The sequence below is a fragment of the Macaca fascicularis genome, chromosome 1, assembly GCF_037993035.2.
Source record: "Macaca fascicularis isolate 582-1 chromosome 1, T2T-MFA8v1.1".
NCBI classification, from domain to species: Eukaryota; Metazoa; Chordata; class Mammalia; order Primates; family Cercopithecidae; genus Macaca; species Macaca fascicularis.
The window spans coordinates 74,247,913-74,268,516 of NC_088375.1; positions in this window are offsets into that span (position 1 = coordinate 74,247,913).

The following is a 20,604-nucleotide window of genomic DNA, read 5'->3' on the forward strand; positions in this document are numbered from 1 at the left end:
GGACATTGTAAAGATACAAAACATATTGTCCTAATTGCTTTCCAGAAGTTCCATAACCAACTGACATTCTTACGTCAGTATGTAAAACTGTATGTAAAACTGTTCACATCACCTCACCAAAATCAGCACCGAATATTACCAAATTTTACTCTTTGCCAGCTTGATAGGGGGTGAATAAAATCTCATTCTTGTTTTACATTTATTTGCTAGCAAAGTTGAACATTTTATGATTATTTGCCATCTTTTTTCATCAGTTCATATTCTTTGCTTGTGTTTGTTGAGTTCGATTTCAAAACAAAAGGTTTATATTGTATATTAAGAATGTTAATTTGGCATGCTTGCAGAAAACATCTTCTCTAGATTATTGTGTATCTTTTATTTTTTCAAGGAATGTGAATGTGATTTTATTGGGGTACAATATACATAGCATAACATTTATCATGTTAACCATTTTTATCTCTTTGTTTTATTTATTTATTTATTTATTTATTGGAAACATGGTCTTGCTCTGTCACCCAGGCTGGAATGCAGTGGTGTGACCATGGCTCACTGAAGCCTTGAACTCCCAGGCTCAAGTGATTCATCTCAGCCTCCTTGAACTCCCAGGCTCAAGTGATTCATCTCAGCCTCCTAAGTAGCTAGGACCATAGGTACACACCACCACAGCCAGCTAATTTTTTATTGTTTGTAAAGATAAGGTCTTGCTATGTTGCCCAGGCTGCTCTTGAACTCCAGGGCTCAGTGATCCTCCTGCCTCAGCCTCCTGTGGTGCTGGAATTACAGGCATGAGCCACCACACCCAGACCATTTTAACCATTTTTGGAGGCATAGTTCAGTGGCACTAAGTATATTCATGAACTATGTTCATGTTTTTGTGTAACTGTCACCATCATTCACCTCAGACCTTTTTCATCTTCCCAAACAGAAAATCTGTGCCCATTAAACAATACACAATTCCCCTTTACTCCAGTTCCAGGCAATCACCATTCCACTTTGTATGAATTTGACTGCTAATGGGTACCTTACCCCATATAAGTGAAATCATACCATATTTTTATTTTTGTGGCTAGTGCATTTTACTTAGCAGAGTTCTCAAAGTTCATTCATGTAGTTGGATATGTCAGAATTTTCTTTCCTTTTTATACACAAATACATTATATACACAAATACCACATTCTGTGTACTCATTCATCTATTGATGGATGCTTGGGTTGCTTGCACCTTTTAGCTGTTGTAATAATGTTGCCATGAACATAGATGTCCAAATATCAAGTCCCTGCTTTCAATTCTTTTGAGTATATACCCGAAAACTGAACTGCTGGATTACATGGCAATTCTGTTTAATATTTTGAGGAACTACCATACTATTTTTCACAGTGGTAGTGCCATTTGACATTCCCAAAAGTGACACACAGGGCTCCAATTTACCCACATCCTTGCTAACAACCATTACAGTTTTGCTTCTTTGTTTCTTTAATAGTTATCTTAATGGGTGTGAAGTTGTATCTCATTGTGGTTTTGATTTGCATTTCCCTAATGATTAGTGACTTTCAGCATCTTTTTACGTATTTATTGACTGTGTGTTTTAATGTAAGTAATTTCTATCTTTAGACGTTAATTTATCCAAGTCAACCTTGTTTTGTGATTGCTTTATTATTTCATACTTAAAACAATAAACTATCCCATGATCTGCAAGACATTCATCTATATATTCCAATCATTTTTATGTTATAAATTTTAACCCAAGTGTTATTTTTGAATTTAACTGATTAATAGAGCACCATTTATTAAGGATACTTCCATTTCTACCACAAATGTAACAATGGGGTTTTTATCATACACAAAAATCCTTATATATGTGGTAAGTTTTGTTTCTGAACTCTCTTATTTGTTATTGTGTTCCGTTGAATCTTATCGATTGACTTAATTAAATATTGAAGAGCTATATTATGTTTTTGTAACAAGTAACATGGTACTCCTTTATTTTCCTATTCTTTGAAAAATTCATTGGTCTTCTTACACATGTATTCTTTTAGAATTACTATAAATGCTTTATTCAAAGTTGAATAAAGAAATCTCATTAGACATAGTTGAGATGATACTAAACATGTAATTGATTTATAAAGAATTTACACTGTTCAAAACTTTTATCCTTTTCTTCCAGGAACATGATATTCCTTTCTGTTTATTCAAGACTTCTTGAAAATTCCCAGGAAAGAGTTTTATTACAATTATTCATAAAAGTCTTACATATTTATTATTCTCAGGTAATTTACATATTAAGCATATTATGTAAGGATCATTTATTTTCATTATATTGTTAAAATCATCATTGCCATATGTGAAAAAGCTACTGATATTTTTTGTACATTTATATATCTGGCTACCTGATTGAACAAAATTATCATATATTAAGCTTTCAGTTAATCAATTTAGGTCTTAATTACAGAATATCAGTGGTGATATTGATAATATTATCCTCTATATTCTAACAGTAATTGCTCTTATTTTATACAATATCACATTTACTGAAACATCCAGAACAATACTTAATAATGAAGGTGACTGAAGGCATTGTTATCTTATTCCTTTATGTAATATAAATTCTTCTCACACCATTGGAAAACTATAAGGCCAAGACACCCAAAGTTTGACTGCAAAAATCAATTATGCTTTTAATATGTCAACAATGTGTTTTTTGTATTTCTAGGGTGCTATTCATATTGCCTTTAAGATTTTTCTTTTCTTAGTATACTTTAAGTTCCGGGATACATGTGCAGAATATGCAGGTTTGTTACATAGTTATACTCACTTCTTGGTGGTTTGCTGCATCCCTCAACCTGTCATCTACATTAGGTATTTCTCCTAACGCTATCCCTCCTAGCACCCCATGCCCCGACAGGCCCTAGTGTGTGATGTTCCCCTCCCTGTGTCCATGTGTTCTCATTTTTCATATTGTGAACAGATTTCTTTTATTTTGGCATAACAATGAAACACTTTATACATTTATGGAAGGAAAAACCCGACTTCATTGTGGTAGCTGCTTCTTTTGATGGTGAATTAGATGTGCTAGGGTTTTATTTAGGAGTTGTACACTCATATTCATTCCATCAGATGGTATTTTTTGTAAGATAATTATATTAGAGTTTTGTTAATTAATTGAAATAATTTGAAAGATTTTCCTTCCTTCATCAACTTAGTTCTGAAAAAAATCTATGTAACACAGAAATTAAAAGTTCTTGAAAATCTGGAAGGATTCAAAACAAAACCATTTGGCCCTGGTGCTTTTATTTGGTAAGGGGGTGTAATTACTGGATAATCAAAATGTCACAGTATTATTGACATGTTTTCTCTAGTATGATTTTACATTTGTATTTTTCTAGAAATATGTATATTATTAATGTTTTTAAATTTATTACCATAGAAATGGTCTCATAATTATATTGGTTTCTACCTATTATTAGTTGGTTTTCTACTTTTCTCTATTAGATTTGACAGAAATTTATCTATTTTAAGCATTCATTCTTAAATGTATTTATCAATGTATAAACTATTTTTTTTAATATTCTTAGTCAGTTTTTTGTTTTACCCCTATTAACTTCTTCCTTATGCTTTTCTTGGATTTATTTGGCATTGCATATTCAATTACTGTTTTTTTTCTCATTAAATAATGTTAATATTACTCAGGCAATTACAATATCAGTGCCTTTTACTGAGTGCTTACTCTCTGATAGGTGATCACTGTGACAGTGCTTACACTGTGATACACTTACTATGCTAAGATATTTCAGACTTTCTCATTTTTCAGAATACTTACCACATGAGAAAACTGTTGTTTGAGGAATTCAATAATAGATGACCGACAAATGACAGAGGTCATATTTGAAACCCAATCTGCATAACTGAAAAACCAAAGTTAATCATTATGGAACTGTACTGAAACAAAAGTAAAAAAATCATATAAAGCACATAAAAACAGAGATAAGAAAGTGTAAGTCAAGAAAAAACTACTTCAAGGGGCAGTTCACAATGAACATGGAGCTAACATGGGACTTATGAGAAAAGTCCAAAAAATTTTTAAGCAAAAACAATTAGAAATACAAGTAGAAATATTTAGAAAATTATTATAGAGATTTTAACATATTTATTCCCCCAAGGTTGATAAATTGAGATCAAAATTTTAAATATAAAGAAAAAATGTAATGTGTTTATTCTAATGTATTTTAAATATAAAATTTGAAATATAAAACTTGAAATACATTAGAATAGACAAATTTCAAAATAATTAGAATATATTGATATAGACATACTTTAATATAAAGTATCTACTGAGACTAAAATTCCTTTCCAGCATGATAAAACATTTACAATTATTGCATATTACATTCCAAGGAAACTTCTGTAAGTTATGGAAAGAAGATGCTTTGGAGATCACATTCTCCAACCATAATGACTAAAACCACAAGTTAACAACAAGGTTTAAATAACAAAGCTGAGAGTTGATTTCTCAACAGAATTATTGGAAACCAAAAGACAACTGAACAGCACCTTTAAATTGTTGATGGATTGTAAATGACAGCCTAGAATGCTACAACTATTACAAATCACCTTCAAAATCAAGGATAAAATAAAGATATTCTCCAATAATTAAATTTGGGAAAATGTGTTGCCTGCAGATCTTCATTTAAAGTAGAACTAAAAGAAGTCCTTCAGTCAGAAGAAAAATGAGCTTGGGAGTGAAAGCCAGGCAGAATGTAAAAAAACACAAAAGCAAATATGTCTGTAAACATAAATACTTACTGTATGAAATAATAGATATAATGCTTTTTGGCATTTAAATTGACTTTTTATTTTTTATTTGTTTATTTATTTTTTGAGACAGAGTCTTGCTCTGTCACCCAGGCTGGAGTGCAATGTCACAGTCTCAGCTCACTGCAACCTCCAGCTTCTGGGTTCAAGAGATTCTCCTGTCTCAGCCTCCTGAATAGCTGGGATTACAGGTACGCACCACCACACCTGGCTAATTTTTTTTTTTTTTTTTTTTTTTTTTTTTTTAGTAGAGATGGGGTTTCACAATGTTGGTCATGCTGGTTTTGAACTCTTGACCTCGTGATCCACCCACCTCGGCCTCCCAAAGTGCTGGGATTACAGGTGTGAGCCAACATGCCTGGCCTGAAAAAAATAATTTAACAATAAAGTAAACAAAAATTTGGAGGTATTAAATGAAATTAAAGAGTTTATAGTTACACGTTTAAGACATGAGTATCAGATTACATGCTGCTTACAAAATGCATACCTTAGAAAGGTTGAAAGAGGACATGATATACCAAGCAAACACTAACTAAAAGAATCAGTGGTAATCATAATAAAATATTCAGAAAAATAGACAAAGAAGAAGTGTTAGAGATAGAAAGGTACGTTTTATAATACTGAAAGGGTCAATCCACAAAAACAGCATAAGAAATTGTATATGTTTGTAGTTACAACTTCCAAATATATACTGTGAAAATATATAAAATTAAAGAATAGACAAACTCACAACCATGTGCAAAGATTTTACCTTATCCGTCATAGTAATTAATAAACATCAATAATGATGTTTTTTTTAATTTAGGAGAGTTAACAAACTTTACCTACTCAACATACAGAGAGCACAGTTTCAAATCATGATAGAATTGACTGTTTCCAAGCACACATGGCCTGTTTCCTGAAATTTATCTTATGCTTGGCCACGAAGCAATTCCCAAGAACTTTCAAAAGATTTAAGTCAATCAGAGTATATTTTCAGACCACAGTGAAATTAAGCCAGAAATCAATGACAAAGATACTCAGAAAATATCAAGAGTTTAGAAATGTAGCAACATATGTTAAGGTAATTTCATGGATCAAAGAAAAATGAGCAAATAAATATTAAGAAATACTTTGAGCTTACCAATAATCAAAATAAGATGTCAAATATTCCTTAAGAGGAAATGAGAAATCTAAATGCATTTATGATAAAAACAAAAGATTAAAAATCAAAATTAAGTATTAATCTCAAATATTTGGAAAGAAATAAATTAAAATTTATAAATGTAGAAGAAAGGAAATAAACTAATAAACAGAAATCAATGCAAAGAAAATTGTAAACAGAAAAATAGAGAAAACCAAAATTATTTCTGTGGAAAAACTAATAAAATGAATAACCAATGAATAAAACAATAAAGGAAGCAAAATTTACCAATATCACAGCAATATTCTACAAAATTTACAGATACTAATAAAAGTTGTGACATTATTAACATGTTTATATCAATAAAGTGAAAATTATATGAACTGAGAAAATGCTTAGAAATATTCAAAAAGCTGAATATTTCTGTATCTATTAAATGAAGTAGTTCTATAATTAAAAATATTCCCACAAATAACTGCTGACCCAAATGACTTTGCCAATAAAGTTTTCCAAACCTTTAAGATATATCATGATTATAGAAATTTTTCTAGAGACTATATAAAGAAGATATTTTTCAAATAGTTTCATAAGTCTAAAACCTGGAAAAGAGATACATGAAAAAAGACATTTTACATGTCAATCTCTCCTCCAATATGAAAAAATCTGGAAACATATTAGCATACATAATACAGTAATGTCTATAAAGTACAAAGCATCACAGTCAAGTTGTTTCCTAAAATGCAAGTTTGATTTACCCTTTAGAAAACCATTGTAATATGCCACTTAACTAGGGAGAAAGTGCATGTGACCATCTCAATGATTACAGAAAAATCACTATATACAATTTAATGTTCATTCTTGATTAAAAAGAAAGCAATTTCTAATAAGCTAGGAATCGAAAAAAAAATCCTTCATTTAATAACAATACTAACAAAATAAAAGGATTATAGTAGATATTTTACTTATTGGTCAAATATACAAACATGTGAAAAATAAGATGAAGTGATTGAGGACAAGATATAGATATTCATTGTCACCATTTCCTTTTATCATGAAACTAAAAATCTGGACCAGTGCAATAAGGTAAGTAAAAGAAATAAATTGTAGAATACAAGGGAAGGAATAAATACACCTGTCAATATTTATAGACAACATTAATGAACATGTAGAAAATCCGAAAAAATCTACAATTAAAATTAATAGGTAAATTTACCAAAGTGGCTGGATAAAAGATCAAAACAAAGAAAAATCTGTTACATTTTTCTCTACCAATATGCAATTAAAGCAAATTTTAAAATGTTTATTAGCATAGCTTATGCAAATCAAAGAAATAATTTTAATGAAAGACACAGTAACTGTTAAAATTTTATTTTAATAAGTAAAATAAGTCACAAATAAATTGAAAGAGCTACTTTGTATTCATGAATTGAAAGACTTAGTGTTATAAAGAGTTAATTCTCCCCTAATTGAACAACAAAATGTAATTTTAGCCCAAACAAAATCCAAGCAAGGTTTGATGGTGAGGACTGACTAATTATAAGATGTATATAAAACTGAAAGGATGAAGAATAGTCAAGACAACTATGAAGAAGAAAAATATAGTTGGACAGGGAAAAAGAAATGGGAGGCTGGGCACGGGGGCTCACGCTTGTAATCCCAGCACTTTGGGAAACCAAGGTGGGCAGATCACCTGAGGCCAAGAGTTCAACACCAGCCTGACCAACATGGTGAAAACCTGTCTCCACTAAAAATATAAAAATTAGCCAGGAGTGGTGGTGGGTGCCTGTAATCCCAGCTACTTGGGAGGCTGAGGCAGCAGAATCGCTTGATCCTAGGAGATAGAGGTTGCAATGAGCTAAGATCTGCCATTGCACTCCAGCCTGGGCAACAAGAGCGAAACTCCATCTCAAAAAACAAAAAGAAGAAAAGAAAAAAAAAGAAGGAGGAGGAGGAGGAGAAGAGGAAGAGCAGGAGGAGGAGAAGAAGAAGAAAAGGGAGTAGGCAAAGAACAAAGAACACTACTGGACACCAAGACGTAATGCTAGATTAAGAAAGTGTGACGCTGGTGAAAAGAATAGAAAAATACACCAAAGAAAACAGAATAGACTGCCCAGAAACATATTTAGACATATATAGACACAATGTGAAAGTGATGCACTTCAGAGTAGTAGAAAGATTTATTATTGTTTTGGTTTTGCTTTAAAAACAATTAAGTGATTCTGTATTGACTTCCTATATTAAGAAAGAAAAAATAATAATTGTACTATACACTAAAATTAATTCTAGATGAATTACACTTATAAATGTGAGTAGTAGGATAGCAAAGCATCTAGAAGACAATATAGGATAATATACTCATGACTTCAGTCTAGGGGGCAATATTTAAAGCAGGACACAGAATGATTATCCAAAAGGAAAAGATTAATCCATTTCTGTACATTAAAATTAGAAATGTCTGCTTATCCAGGATATCACTAAAAGAATAAAAAGGCAAGCCACAGAATGGGATAAAATATCTGCAATACATACATGTGACAATTATTATCAGAGTATTTAAAGAACACCTACAAGTCAATGAGAAAATAGAAACAATATAGAAAAATGGGTAAAATACTTGAAGCTTTTCACAAAAAAGATCAACAATAGGTGCCCAATACAAATAGGTACTCAACTTCTCCTGTGATCAGAGAATTTAAAAACAATACACCTCAACCAAAATAAAGTTAAAAAGATAAGAAATATCAAGTACAGCAAAGATGCAGCACAACTAGAGATCTCATGCACTGCAATTCCATTTCTAAGTTTAAACTCAACAGAAATTTGTCCCATATGTTTACCATAAGACATGCACATACATGAATTAGAATGTTTATAACAGTGCTATTTATAATACCGGAAACTATGCAAATGTTCATCGATAATGGAATGAATAATAAAGTGTTGAATATTGTTACAATAAAACTCTTTGCAGCATTGAGATTGAATAGTCTACAACCATATGCAATGACATGTATGAATCTCACAAATATGATGTTGAGTCACAGAAGCTGGACACGAAAGGTTACATAATGTAGATCGCATTTACATAAAATTCAGAAACAGGAAAGACTAATCTATCATAATAGAAGTCAAAATAGTGCTTTCCCTTGGACAAGGTAATGCCTGAATGGAGGTAGGGTTAAAGGGGTAGATACTGGTGGTGAAGTATGAAGCCAAAGGAGGGAGGATGCTTTTGCAGGTCTGTTAATGTTTCTTGATTTTGATTCTGATTCCAAAGTATGTTCAACCTGTGAACAGACACATTCAATTTCTATGATATATACTTACGGTTGGTGCGCTTTGTATATATGTTATAATTCAACAGAACATTTAGAAAGAAGCCAGTCAGATATTGTCTGAGTTTTAATGGGTGAGTTTACTCCATGAACATTTGTTTTTTTCTGCTTTCTTGGAATTTATTTATTCTACCTATTATTTTTCTCCTTTCTTCCCTTTATATGGTTTGAACAAGTTTTCTGATTCATTTCATTTTCCTCATTGGTGAAAAGGTACATATTTTATTCACTTTCTTGTAATAATCATTCCATTTTTTTGCCCACATATTATTTTCCAGAAAAATGTATAGGGTTCATAAGAATCTGTGTCTTTTACATAAAGAAATCAATAATTTTGCCATATTTTTACTTCTACTTCTGTCCTTCTCTCCTCTCACCTATCATGTAAATGCTATCTGGAATGTCTGTTTCAAGTTGTATTTTAAATAAATAGTCAAAATTTACCTGGCTATTCCCAAGAGTTTTACTAATGTAACTAAATGTTTATTCTTGCATTCAATTTCTACTTCCTGCATTCATATTCTTCTTGCTGAAGCAATATTTTCCTTTCCAGAGAATGTCTGTGAATGACCAGATTTCCTGAGTTCTTACTTGTTGATTATGTATTTATCTCATTCTTGCACTTAAATGATTATTTGACTTAGTGTAAATTCTAGGTTTAAAGTTCCTTGTCCCCAGATTTTAGATCTTGTTCCTCTGCCTTATTATATCCAGTTTAAGAAAAATGATGTCAATCTGATCATCATGGCTTTGTAGCTAATAAGATTTCACTCCACACTCATCTGTGGGGTTTTACAGTTTTCTTTCTGAAATTTCCATATGTTGAGTCTAGGTGTGGGGTCATTTTTTAAATATTTGCTGCTAGTCAGCAGTATCCCTTTCAATTTGAAAGTTCTACTTTAGAAATTATCCTATTTCTAGTTTACACAGCATAATTCTGTATTTTTTCTAGATATTTTATTAATCAAAGTATAAAAACCAACGTATTCATCCTACATATTTCCTATTTATTTCCCTTTCATCTATTGTGTCACATCTTGGGTAATCTTTGTTCATCTTCCAGTTTATGATTGGTCCTGTTGGCTGTGTCCATTCAGTCAGTTCAATCAGGTTTTAAGCTTTTTATTGCAATAATAAAAGTTTAATTTCTCTGGCTTTAGTTAACTTGTTTTCATAGTTCATTTGTTATGATATTAGTTATATTCTACAGTTATTTTTTATAATACAAACTGTTAGAAGCTTTTTAATTTCTTGCATCTGTCATCTCTCAAATGGCAAGTTTCCCTCAAATGTTTGATGAGTTCTCAATGTACAATTTGGTTTAGAAGAAACTGTCCATTAGCCTGCAATTTCTATTTGGGCAGCCTACTTGAGAAGACACAGTAAATTTAAGGCTACAATGTATTCCTGCAGTAAAAAAAGGTCGCTGAAGTGAAAAAAATATATATTTGGGAGGCCGAGGAGGGCGGATCATGAGGTCAAGAGATTGAGACCATCCTGGCTAACACTGTGAAACCCCATCTCTACTAAAAATACAAAAATTTGGTGGGCTTGGGAGGCTGAGGCAAGAGAATTGCTTGAATCCAGGAGGCGGAGGTTGCAGTGAGCCGAGATCACACCACTTCACTCCAGTCTGGGCAACGGGGCAAGATTCTGTCTCAAAAAAAAAAAAAAAAAAAAAATTCAAGATGTCTTAGTTACTGGTTTTACGGCTGCTGCTGTTCCCTGTTCTCACATCTAAGGAGCCTCTGGGTACACCGCCTTCCAGTTGGCTCCATTCAAGCTCCCTTCCCTTACCTCTGTCTCTGTTGCTTCTCTCTAGCCTAAGGAAAAGGGACAGGAGGATGCAATAGCCAACCAACAAGTGCAGCTGGAAGTCATCAGCCTATAAATGCCTGTCTGTCCCATTCTGCTCTCAGGTGCTACTTCCATCTTTGTTGGTGTTAAGGTGCCATTTAGCGTTCAACTACAATTTAGTTCTTCAATCTGAATCCATCTGCTTACCATCTCTAATTTTCTCCCATAGCTTTTGGCACTGAGGTTTATCTTTTTTCTCTCAGTGTAGTTGTGTTGATTTTTAATCATTTTACTAACTTAAAAAACATACTTTTGTTATTTATTTATTTCTTAGGGACAGAGTCTCCCTATGTTGTCCAGGTTGGACTTGAACTCTTCTACTCAACCTCCTGAATAGCTGGGAATACAGGCACATGCCATAGTGTTGTAACATGTTTTACATGCTATAGAATCTCCTACCTTACCTCTAAAACATGATTCAATCATTTTGAATCATAAGTCTCAAAACTTTTCCGAACAGATTTACAATTGTCAAAGTTATTAATATAACCAAAGGTCTTTTGCCTTCAATTTTAAGAGTAAAAGTTAAGTGTTAAGTGTAAGTAAAAGTTACACCTTTACTTCTCTCTACTTTTACCTCTTCCTGATCTAAAGTCCTATTTTAAAAAATGTTTAGAATCCTTACTTCTGCTTTTTGCTGTATGAATCGTCTTTCAGACTAATTTTACACAAATTTAGAACAACTTGTCTTCGGTCTCTATTTAATAGGTTTTGATGCTCTTGTTCTGGTCTTTCACATCACAGCTATTCCTAATTCTCTATTCTTAATTTCTTGACGTTGCTGCTTCTTTCACATAGCAGGTGAATAGAACTGTGTCTTAAAAGAATCTTTTTAGTTTAATTAGATCCCATTTGTCAACCATTGTGGAAGACAGTGTGACGATTCCTCAGGGATCTAGAACTAGAAATACCATTTGACCCAGCAATCTCATTACTGGGTATATAGCCAAAGGATTATAAATCATTCTGCTATAAAGACACAAGCACACGTATGCTTATTGCAGCACTATTTACAATAGCAAAGACTTTGAACCAATCCAAATGCCCATCAGTGATAGACTGGATAAAGAAAATATGGCATATATATATATATACACACACACACACACACAGACACACACACATATACGCACCATGGGATACTATGCAGCTATAAAAAGGATTGAGTTCATGTCCTTTGCAGGGACATAGATGAAGCTGGAAGCCATCATTCTCAGCAAACTAACACAGGAACAGAAAACCAACACCACATGTTCTCCCTTATAAGTGGGAGTTGAATGATGAGAACACATGGACACAGGGAGGGGAACATCACACACCAGGGCCTGTCTGGTGGTGGGGGGCAAGGGGAGGAAGAGAATTAGGACAAATACCTAATGCATGCAGGGGATAAAATCTAGATGATGGGTTGATAGGTGCAGCAAACCACGATGGTACATGTATACCTATGTAACAAACCTAAATGTTCTGCACATGTATCCCAGAACTTAAAGTAAAATAAAATTAAATTAAATAATAATAATAATAAAAACCTTTCACATAGAATAAAATGTAAATATTGTCCCATGTCTTAGTACAATACTATAGTCCTGGCAGGTTTATTTTGAGAGAAAAACAAAGGGGTAACATTTTCTCTTCTGAGATTTCTTAAGGTAAAAGAGTGGTCTGCAGTCAGATGACACGAGTTAGGCTAACATAACGTTTTGAACATTTAAAGGAAAATTGTTATCATTTGTCTTTAAGCCCTTTAGGTTTGATTTTTAAAGCCATTTCTGTCTATTGTATTCTATCAGGCTTTTAAAAACAAGAAACCTCTACTCTAAGGTAAATAATGATGAATAATTTTCAAAGTGGGAAATAAGCATTCCTCTGAGATGAGTCAACATCATACAGTGCCCCAGCCTTATTATACAATCTCTCTAAAGGTTTATTTACCATTCGATCAAGTGTAAAAGCCCTGTGTTCTATGTAGAAGCTGAGCCAAATAGGTTACTATTTACTCAGTCTCATTCCAGGGTATCTCTCTTATTCCCTCTTTGGAGTCTCAGCTCCTCAATTACTACAAACCTACAAAATGCTCCATCTCTTGTGTCTGGAATTTTCATCACTTTTTTCTGGCCTGGCTTAGATAAGAGATTTGAGAGTGTATTGACTACAGAGGGACAATTTATTAGAGACACAGATAGATATAGACAGTGGAGTGACCCTTCTGAATTATTTTTTCCACGAAATTTATTTTTTCCCTCACATCCTGTTTTTTCCTGGGTAGCTAATCTGTTTGATTATTGCCTCAAGGGTGAGATAAGATAGGGCAGAAAAAGGGTGAGGGGGCAAAAGAGTTCTGGTTATGACTCGTTTAAGGGCTGGGCACAGTGGCTCACACCTGTAATCCCAGCACCTTGGGAGGCCGAGGCAGGTGGATCACCTGAGGTCAGGTGTTGGAGACCAGCCTGGCCATCATGGTGAAATCCCGTCTCTACCAAAAATACAGAAAAGTTATCCAGGCATGGTTGCACACACCTGAAATCCCAGCTACTTAGGAGGCTGAGGCAGGAGAATCGCTTGAACCCAGGAGGTGGAGGTTGCAGCAAGCCAGTTATCACTCCAACGCACTCAAGCCTGGGAGACAGAGCAAGACTTCATCTCAAAAAATAAAAATAAATCAAAAAGCCTAAAGCCCTTCAGAAAATAAAGAGCTCCCTAGACAGTCATAAAATGTTTGTAGGCAGGGGTATTGAGAATTGTAAAGGGTAGGGCTCCCAGTCAAACTTTTCCAAATCTTCTAACCTATGGTATTTTGGATGGAGGCTCTGGGGGCAGTGGGAAGGGATGGAGAAAAACAAAACAAAACAAAACAAAACAAAAAACAAGAATCTTGGAGATCAGAAGATGAGAGAGGGGAATGGGTCCTGTGTTCTCAGGTCCTAAGATCATTTTATAGAATCCAAGAGTAGAATCCTGTGCCCCGTTCCTTCAGAAGGCATCACGAAAAAAGTGACAAGCTCCATAAGAAAGAAAGCCTACCGAGTGAATTTAGGTTGAACAAGATCAAAACCCTTACAGATACTACTCCTGCTCTTCAATGGTCCAGAAGCAACAGGCTGATTCACACACCCCAAAGTATTGCACTGAAACAGAGGCAAAAAGGAATCTCTCCATACAGCATGCTCGAATCAAGAGCCTAAGAAAAACCTGGAGGCCGACCATCTAATAGACTAGAGGATTCCATAATCACTATCTTCTTATGCTAGGTAAGCTCCAAAAAACTTAGTTGCAATTTGGGAAGAAACTTCCATGAGCTGAAATTAAACTTAGAAAAAAAAATGTGTAGCTTTTGCATACCTTAATTACAGATTTTCATAGTACACAGCACTTCATCAAGTAAGTATCTACTTGATGGCCTCTCAGGCACAAGAGTATGGGAAGGTGGGAGGAGATTCAAGAATTAGTATTTCATGTGCATTTGTAAGCACCAGCATCCGTGCTAAGTGCTTTACATGTATTAAGTTACTTTTCCTAGAAATAAAATAATTAAAACCCACTAGGAGGTAACTACTGTAATATCTGGTTTTATAAACGAAAAAGTTGGGACTCACAGAAATAACATGGCCAACACTCCCCAGGTGGTGATAGGATTCCAACACAGGACCATCTCTCCTTCTGATGTGCTCAAATCTGGACCACATCCCACACCTTGTCAAATTTTCATCCTTCATATCTAGCACCTACCAGATTACTACCTAAGTAGTAATGAAGAACCCAGGCATCTGGTCTCAGTGTCTCTCTCTCTCCCATTTTACCATTATTCTGCTACAATCAGCAATTCACTGTCCTAACTAAACCAAGGCCATCATAGTCACCAACATCTTTATGCCTTCTGAAATAATAAACTGAGGATCCTACTTACTTTTCATAACCTTCACTCTTTCCACCTTTTTCTCACTCTCCTATTTTTATTAAACCTACATCAGGAGCTCTTAATAACTATTAATCTTTGCATCATCCTTCTTTATTATCCTGGGCTAGTCTCTCCTGCCCACACCACAAACTCATTTTATCAATCACTTTAACAGTGCTCTAACAACGCTGTCACTTCTTCTCCTTCTCTTCTTCCGCCCTACCCCTGCCAGTCCTAACCCATGTATGTATGAACTGCTAAGTGTTGCTAGAGAAAATCACCTGGCTCTATGAATTTCTGCCACTGTAAATCCATGACTTCACACCCCAGTGGGACTGTCGAACACTGTCCAGCAGTGTTTATATTGGTCCTTATTCAGCTTCCTCTCACATTCTCCTTGCAAACAATCCATTACCTCTTTAAGTCCTCTTATTACCCCCAATCCCTTCTCTTACAGAGGATTGAACCTCATGCAGCACTGGAAAAGTGGGGCCACAAATAGCAAATATTGTCCCATTCCAGCAAACTACCTCTTCTTTCATCCTTACCTCCTATTCTCAGGGAGAGATCTGTGTCTTTTTCCTCTGGTCAGCAAATCCTCAAATAATGTCATTTCATTCAACATAATTTCAGTATAACACTGATGAACGAAAAAAAAAATTCCACTGCCTGTGTGGAATTTGCACATTCTCTCAATGTCTGCGTGGGTTTTCCTCCCACAAACCAAAGCTGTGCCTGTTAGGTTCATTAGCGTGTCTACCTGGTCCCTATCTGAGTGAGTGTGTGTGTGAGTGAGCCCTATGATGGAATAGCATCTTGGTCAAGGCTCATTCCCACCTTGCCCCTAAGCTGTTGAGAGAGGCTCTGGGCATCCAGCAGTCACCCATGACCCAGAACTGGAGTAAGCATGTCAGAAAATGAAAATAATGAATACAAATTATTATAAAATAAAAATTAGTAAAGTAAATGATAATCATACAAATGCACAGAAACCAAAATGGTAGGAAAGCACTCAGCGAGTCACCCTAATTGTTAATGTTTTTGAACTACATGGTGGGAGAGGGGCTCCTTACCATTCTCTCTTTACAAACATTTATTGCTTGATTGAAATCACCGCTATGACCACACTCACTCATTAACTCACCAAAACTTGGGTAACTATCTTGTTTTTATTAATCTTTTTTAAATGGATGTATAGAGCATATTTACGTCAATGTTTAATATTAGAAGTGTGTGGGCCTTCTTCTAGGTTTATGTGAGCAGAAATATGATGTAAGAACTTAACTCTTATATATATCAGTTAACTGGTGGTAAAATTGGTTTTGTTATGCGTCATTTTATTTGAATCACAGTTTCCAAGAACCTTTCAACAATGTTGACTGAAGACTTACTGCACATCTAAAACTGAAAATTTCTTCTTTTCTAGACTTTGCTCCATGAAATAAACTATTTAAAATTATATCCTCAACATGTTCTCCTCTAGTGCTTTCTTTTTTGCCTGCAAAAGTCCTACATATTTTCATTCAGAAAACATATACAATTGACCCCTGAACAAATTAGTGGTTGGGGTACCCACCGGTGCAGTTAAAAATCCTCACATAACTTTTACCTCCTCCAAAGTTTAACTACTAGTGGTCTAATGTTGAAAAGAAGGCTTACCAATAAGAGAAGCAGTCATAACCATGAGGAAATATATTTACTCTTCATCATGAAGGTCTTTATCTTTCTTGCCTTCACATTGAGTAGACTGAGGAAAGGGTGAGATTGGCCTTGCTGTCTCAGAGGTGGCAAAAGTGAAAGAAAATCCATGTATAAGAGGACTTGCTGGTTCACACCCATATTGTTCAAGGGTCAACCATGCATATGTGTGTACACACACACAGAATATATTGTCCTTGCTGTAAACTGTGTTCCATCTCTTTTCAAGCTTTGTGAAAGCATAGTCTGTGTTTGTTTTCTCCATGCTTTCTCTCTCATTTCTATATCTATTCCTCTCCGTTGAAAATACCCTCCATAAAATTATCATTGAACTCCTGTTAGTCAAATTCACTAACCTATTTTCAGTTCTACGTCCCTTTCAGCTATCAGCACTGTCAAATTTAGTAATGTTACCTCTTCCTACTTTTAAAACTATTTTCCTCACCTGACATCCGGAACTCTTCTGATCACTAGGTCGTTTCTCCCATCTTCTTAAATATTACATTTTTTCCCTTCTAGTTTCTGGCTGCAAATTAGAATTACCTGGGGTACTTTTTAAATAGCCTGAGGCTGTGGCCCCCATTTCCCACCAATTAAATCTGATTATCTTGGAGGTGGAGCCCTGACATCAGTTTTTGTTTGTTTGTTTTTAAGTTCTCAAGGTGATTCTAATGAACAACTAAGGATTGGAGGCCCACAGGTTTTCCAGAAGCCAATGATTTTTATATACACAAGCATGACTTAGAAGAGTCCTTAAATGCGAATTCTTAAAGCCTGTCTGTCAGCTATTCAAATTCAGTATGACTTGAATGGTGACGTGGTTAATATTGAGCGTCAGCTTGATTGGATCGAAGGATGCAAAATATTTTTCCTGGGTGTGTCTCTGAGAGTGTTGCCAAAGGAGATTAACATTTGAGTCAGTGGACTGAGAGAAGCAGACCCACGTTTAATCTGGAATGGACACCATTTCATCAGCTGCCAGCGCGGCTAGGATAAAAGCAGGCAGAAGCACATGGAAGCACTAGACTGGCTGTGTCTTCTGGCCTCCATCTTTTTCCTGTGCTGGATGCTTTCTGCCCTCAAACATTGGTCTCCCAGTTCTTCAGCTTATGGACTGTTGGACTTACACCAGTGGTTTGCCAGGGGCTCTTGGGCTTTTGAGTACAGACTGAAGACTGCACTGTTGGCTTCCCTACTTTTGAGGTTTTAGGACTTGGACTGGCTTCCCTGCTCCTCAGCTTGCAGACAGCCTATTGTGGGACTTCACCTTGTGATCATGCAAGTCAGTACTCCTTAATAAACTGCCTTTCACATATATACATCTATCCTATTAGTCCTGTCCCTCTAGAAAACCCTGAATAATACAAATAGGGTTGATGAATTTATGTTTTCAACAAGAGCTCCAGATGATGCTCATAAAGTATTCAAGGGGTCCTCTTTGAGAAACATTAGGAATTTACATCTATTCCCTTCCTTTGAAGATGCCTTCTAACCTGCCTTCTAAGCTTCTCTACCTGGATGTCACAGTCACATTAATCTTAACATCTCTGAAATAAAATGTATTCCCCACTCCTCGCCATACCTTCCCCAAATGCCATTGTTTATATTATGATTCTGCTCACTGCTAACGACATCAATATCTACTCTGTCTCAAGGCAGAAATCTTTGAGCCAATGTATTTTCTTTTTTCCAATTCTTCACAGCATATTGACCAGTACAACTCAGACTGTACATAAGAAATAGTCCCAAATCTCTCCTTCCTCCCTACATTGTTCACACATTTGCTTAAATAATTGCTACTATCTCATACACATTTTCTCTGCCTCAATTATCTCCATATTCCTGCCAGGATGAACTTTCCATTAATAAAATGCATGCCAGATAATAATGACTAACATTCAGTTCAGTGTCTCGTATACACTAGACACTGCTAAGAATTATGCCTGTTTAACTCATTTGCTACTCACATCAGCACTTTGCCATAGGTGCCGTTATTATCTCCATTGTACAGATGAAAGACAGATGATAAGAAACCTGCTCAAGTTTCCATAGTTAATAAGCAGTAGAGCCAGGATTCAGGCCCAGGCACATGTGCTCTTAATCACTCCCCTATACTGATATCTGATTACATTGTTTTCCATCTTTAAGATCTTGGCTTGTTCTACATTGCCTATAGAATAAAACAGACACTTTAGCATGACAAAACCATTCAGATTATGTCTACCTCCCAAACTCTTCAACCATATCTGCTGCCCTGTCCCCTCTATGCTCTACTCATAGACACACAATTTTCCTCCCCACCAAGACTTCTCATGGCTTCACTCTTTGCTATGTCTGCTCTACCCACCTTGCATCTCTGTTCCTTCCTCCCATCCTACATCTGACCAAGCAATGCCTAATCATCCTTTTAAAAATAATTCAAATATTGCTAATTTTGTAAAAATATTGCAGATGCCTTCTGTAAATGGCTGCCAGTTTACTTCGTATCAGCTCTCTTTGAACTTCTTAACTGCATCTTATTACTGCATCTTATTCATTGTAGTAGCCCCATTTTCCTGGAATAGTGACTGTAGTTGTTTCCTAGGGATGTTGGGACAAATTACCATTAACTTGGAACAACAGAAGTTTATCTCTCACAGTTCTGGAAGCAAGAAGTCTGCAGTCAAGGTGTCAGTGGGGCCACACTTCCTCCAAAGATTCTGGGGGAAATCCTTCCATGCCTTTTCCAGTGTCCAGTGGTTCCTGGTGCTCTTGTCTTTTGTCCGTCTAACTTCAGTCTCTGGCTTTGTCTTCACATAGCCACCTTCTGTATGTTTCACTGTGTCCTCTTCTCTTCTAGTAAGGACACCAGTCCTCGGATTTAGGACCCACCATCAATCCAGGATGATGTCATCTTGAATTTCCCAAATGAATTACATCTGCAAAGACCCTATTTTCAATGAAGGTCGAATTTTGAGGTTGCAGATGGACATGAATTCTGGGGCACACACTAATCAACCCACTAAAGTATCTAATAAGAAATAGTCGACAAATGATTATTGATTATTTGGTAGGTAGAATGAATGAATGAATAACAGAGTGAACAAAACGATTTATATCCATAATGTATAAAAGTGGTTTCACTCAATAATAAAACAAACAATCCAAGTTTTTAAACGGACAAAAGAGCTCAACGAACATTTAAACAGAGGAAATATGCAGAAGGCAAATACAAACATGAAAAGATGTTACAACATTAGCCATTAAGAAAATACAAAATAGGGGCTGGGCACGCGGTGGCTCACGCCTGTAATCTCAGCACTTTGGGAAGCCGAGGCGGGCAGATCACGACATCAGGAGATCGAGACCATCCTGGTTAATACGGTGAAACTTCGTTTCTACTAAAAATACAAATAATTAGCCAGGCGTGGTGGTGGGCGCCTGTAGTCCCAGCTGCTCGGGAGGCCGGAGGCTGAGGCAGGAGAATGGCGTGAACCCGGGAGGCGGAGCTTGCAGTGAGCCGAGGAGATTGGGCCACTGCACTCCAGCCTGGGCGACAGAGCGAGACTCCATCTCAAAAAAAAGAATAAAAAGAAAATAAAAAATAGAACCACAACAAGATAACGCTATAAATACATAAGAATGGCTAAATGTGAAAAGATAGATAATAGGAAGTGCTGATGATATGGAGTAACTAAAATGCACACAAAATAGTACAGCCATTTTTGAAAAACAATTTGGCAGCTTCTAATAAAGTTAAGCACACACCACACAACTTAATTCCACTACTAGGTATTTACTCAAAAAAACATAAAGACGTGTCACACAAAGACCTATGCTCAAATGTTAATAGCAGCTTTAGTCATAGTAACCCAGAATTGGAAATGTCCATCAAATGGTGAATG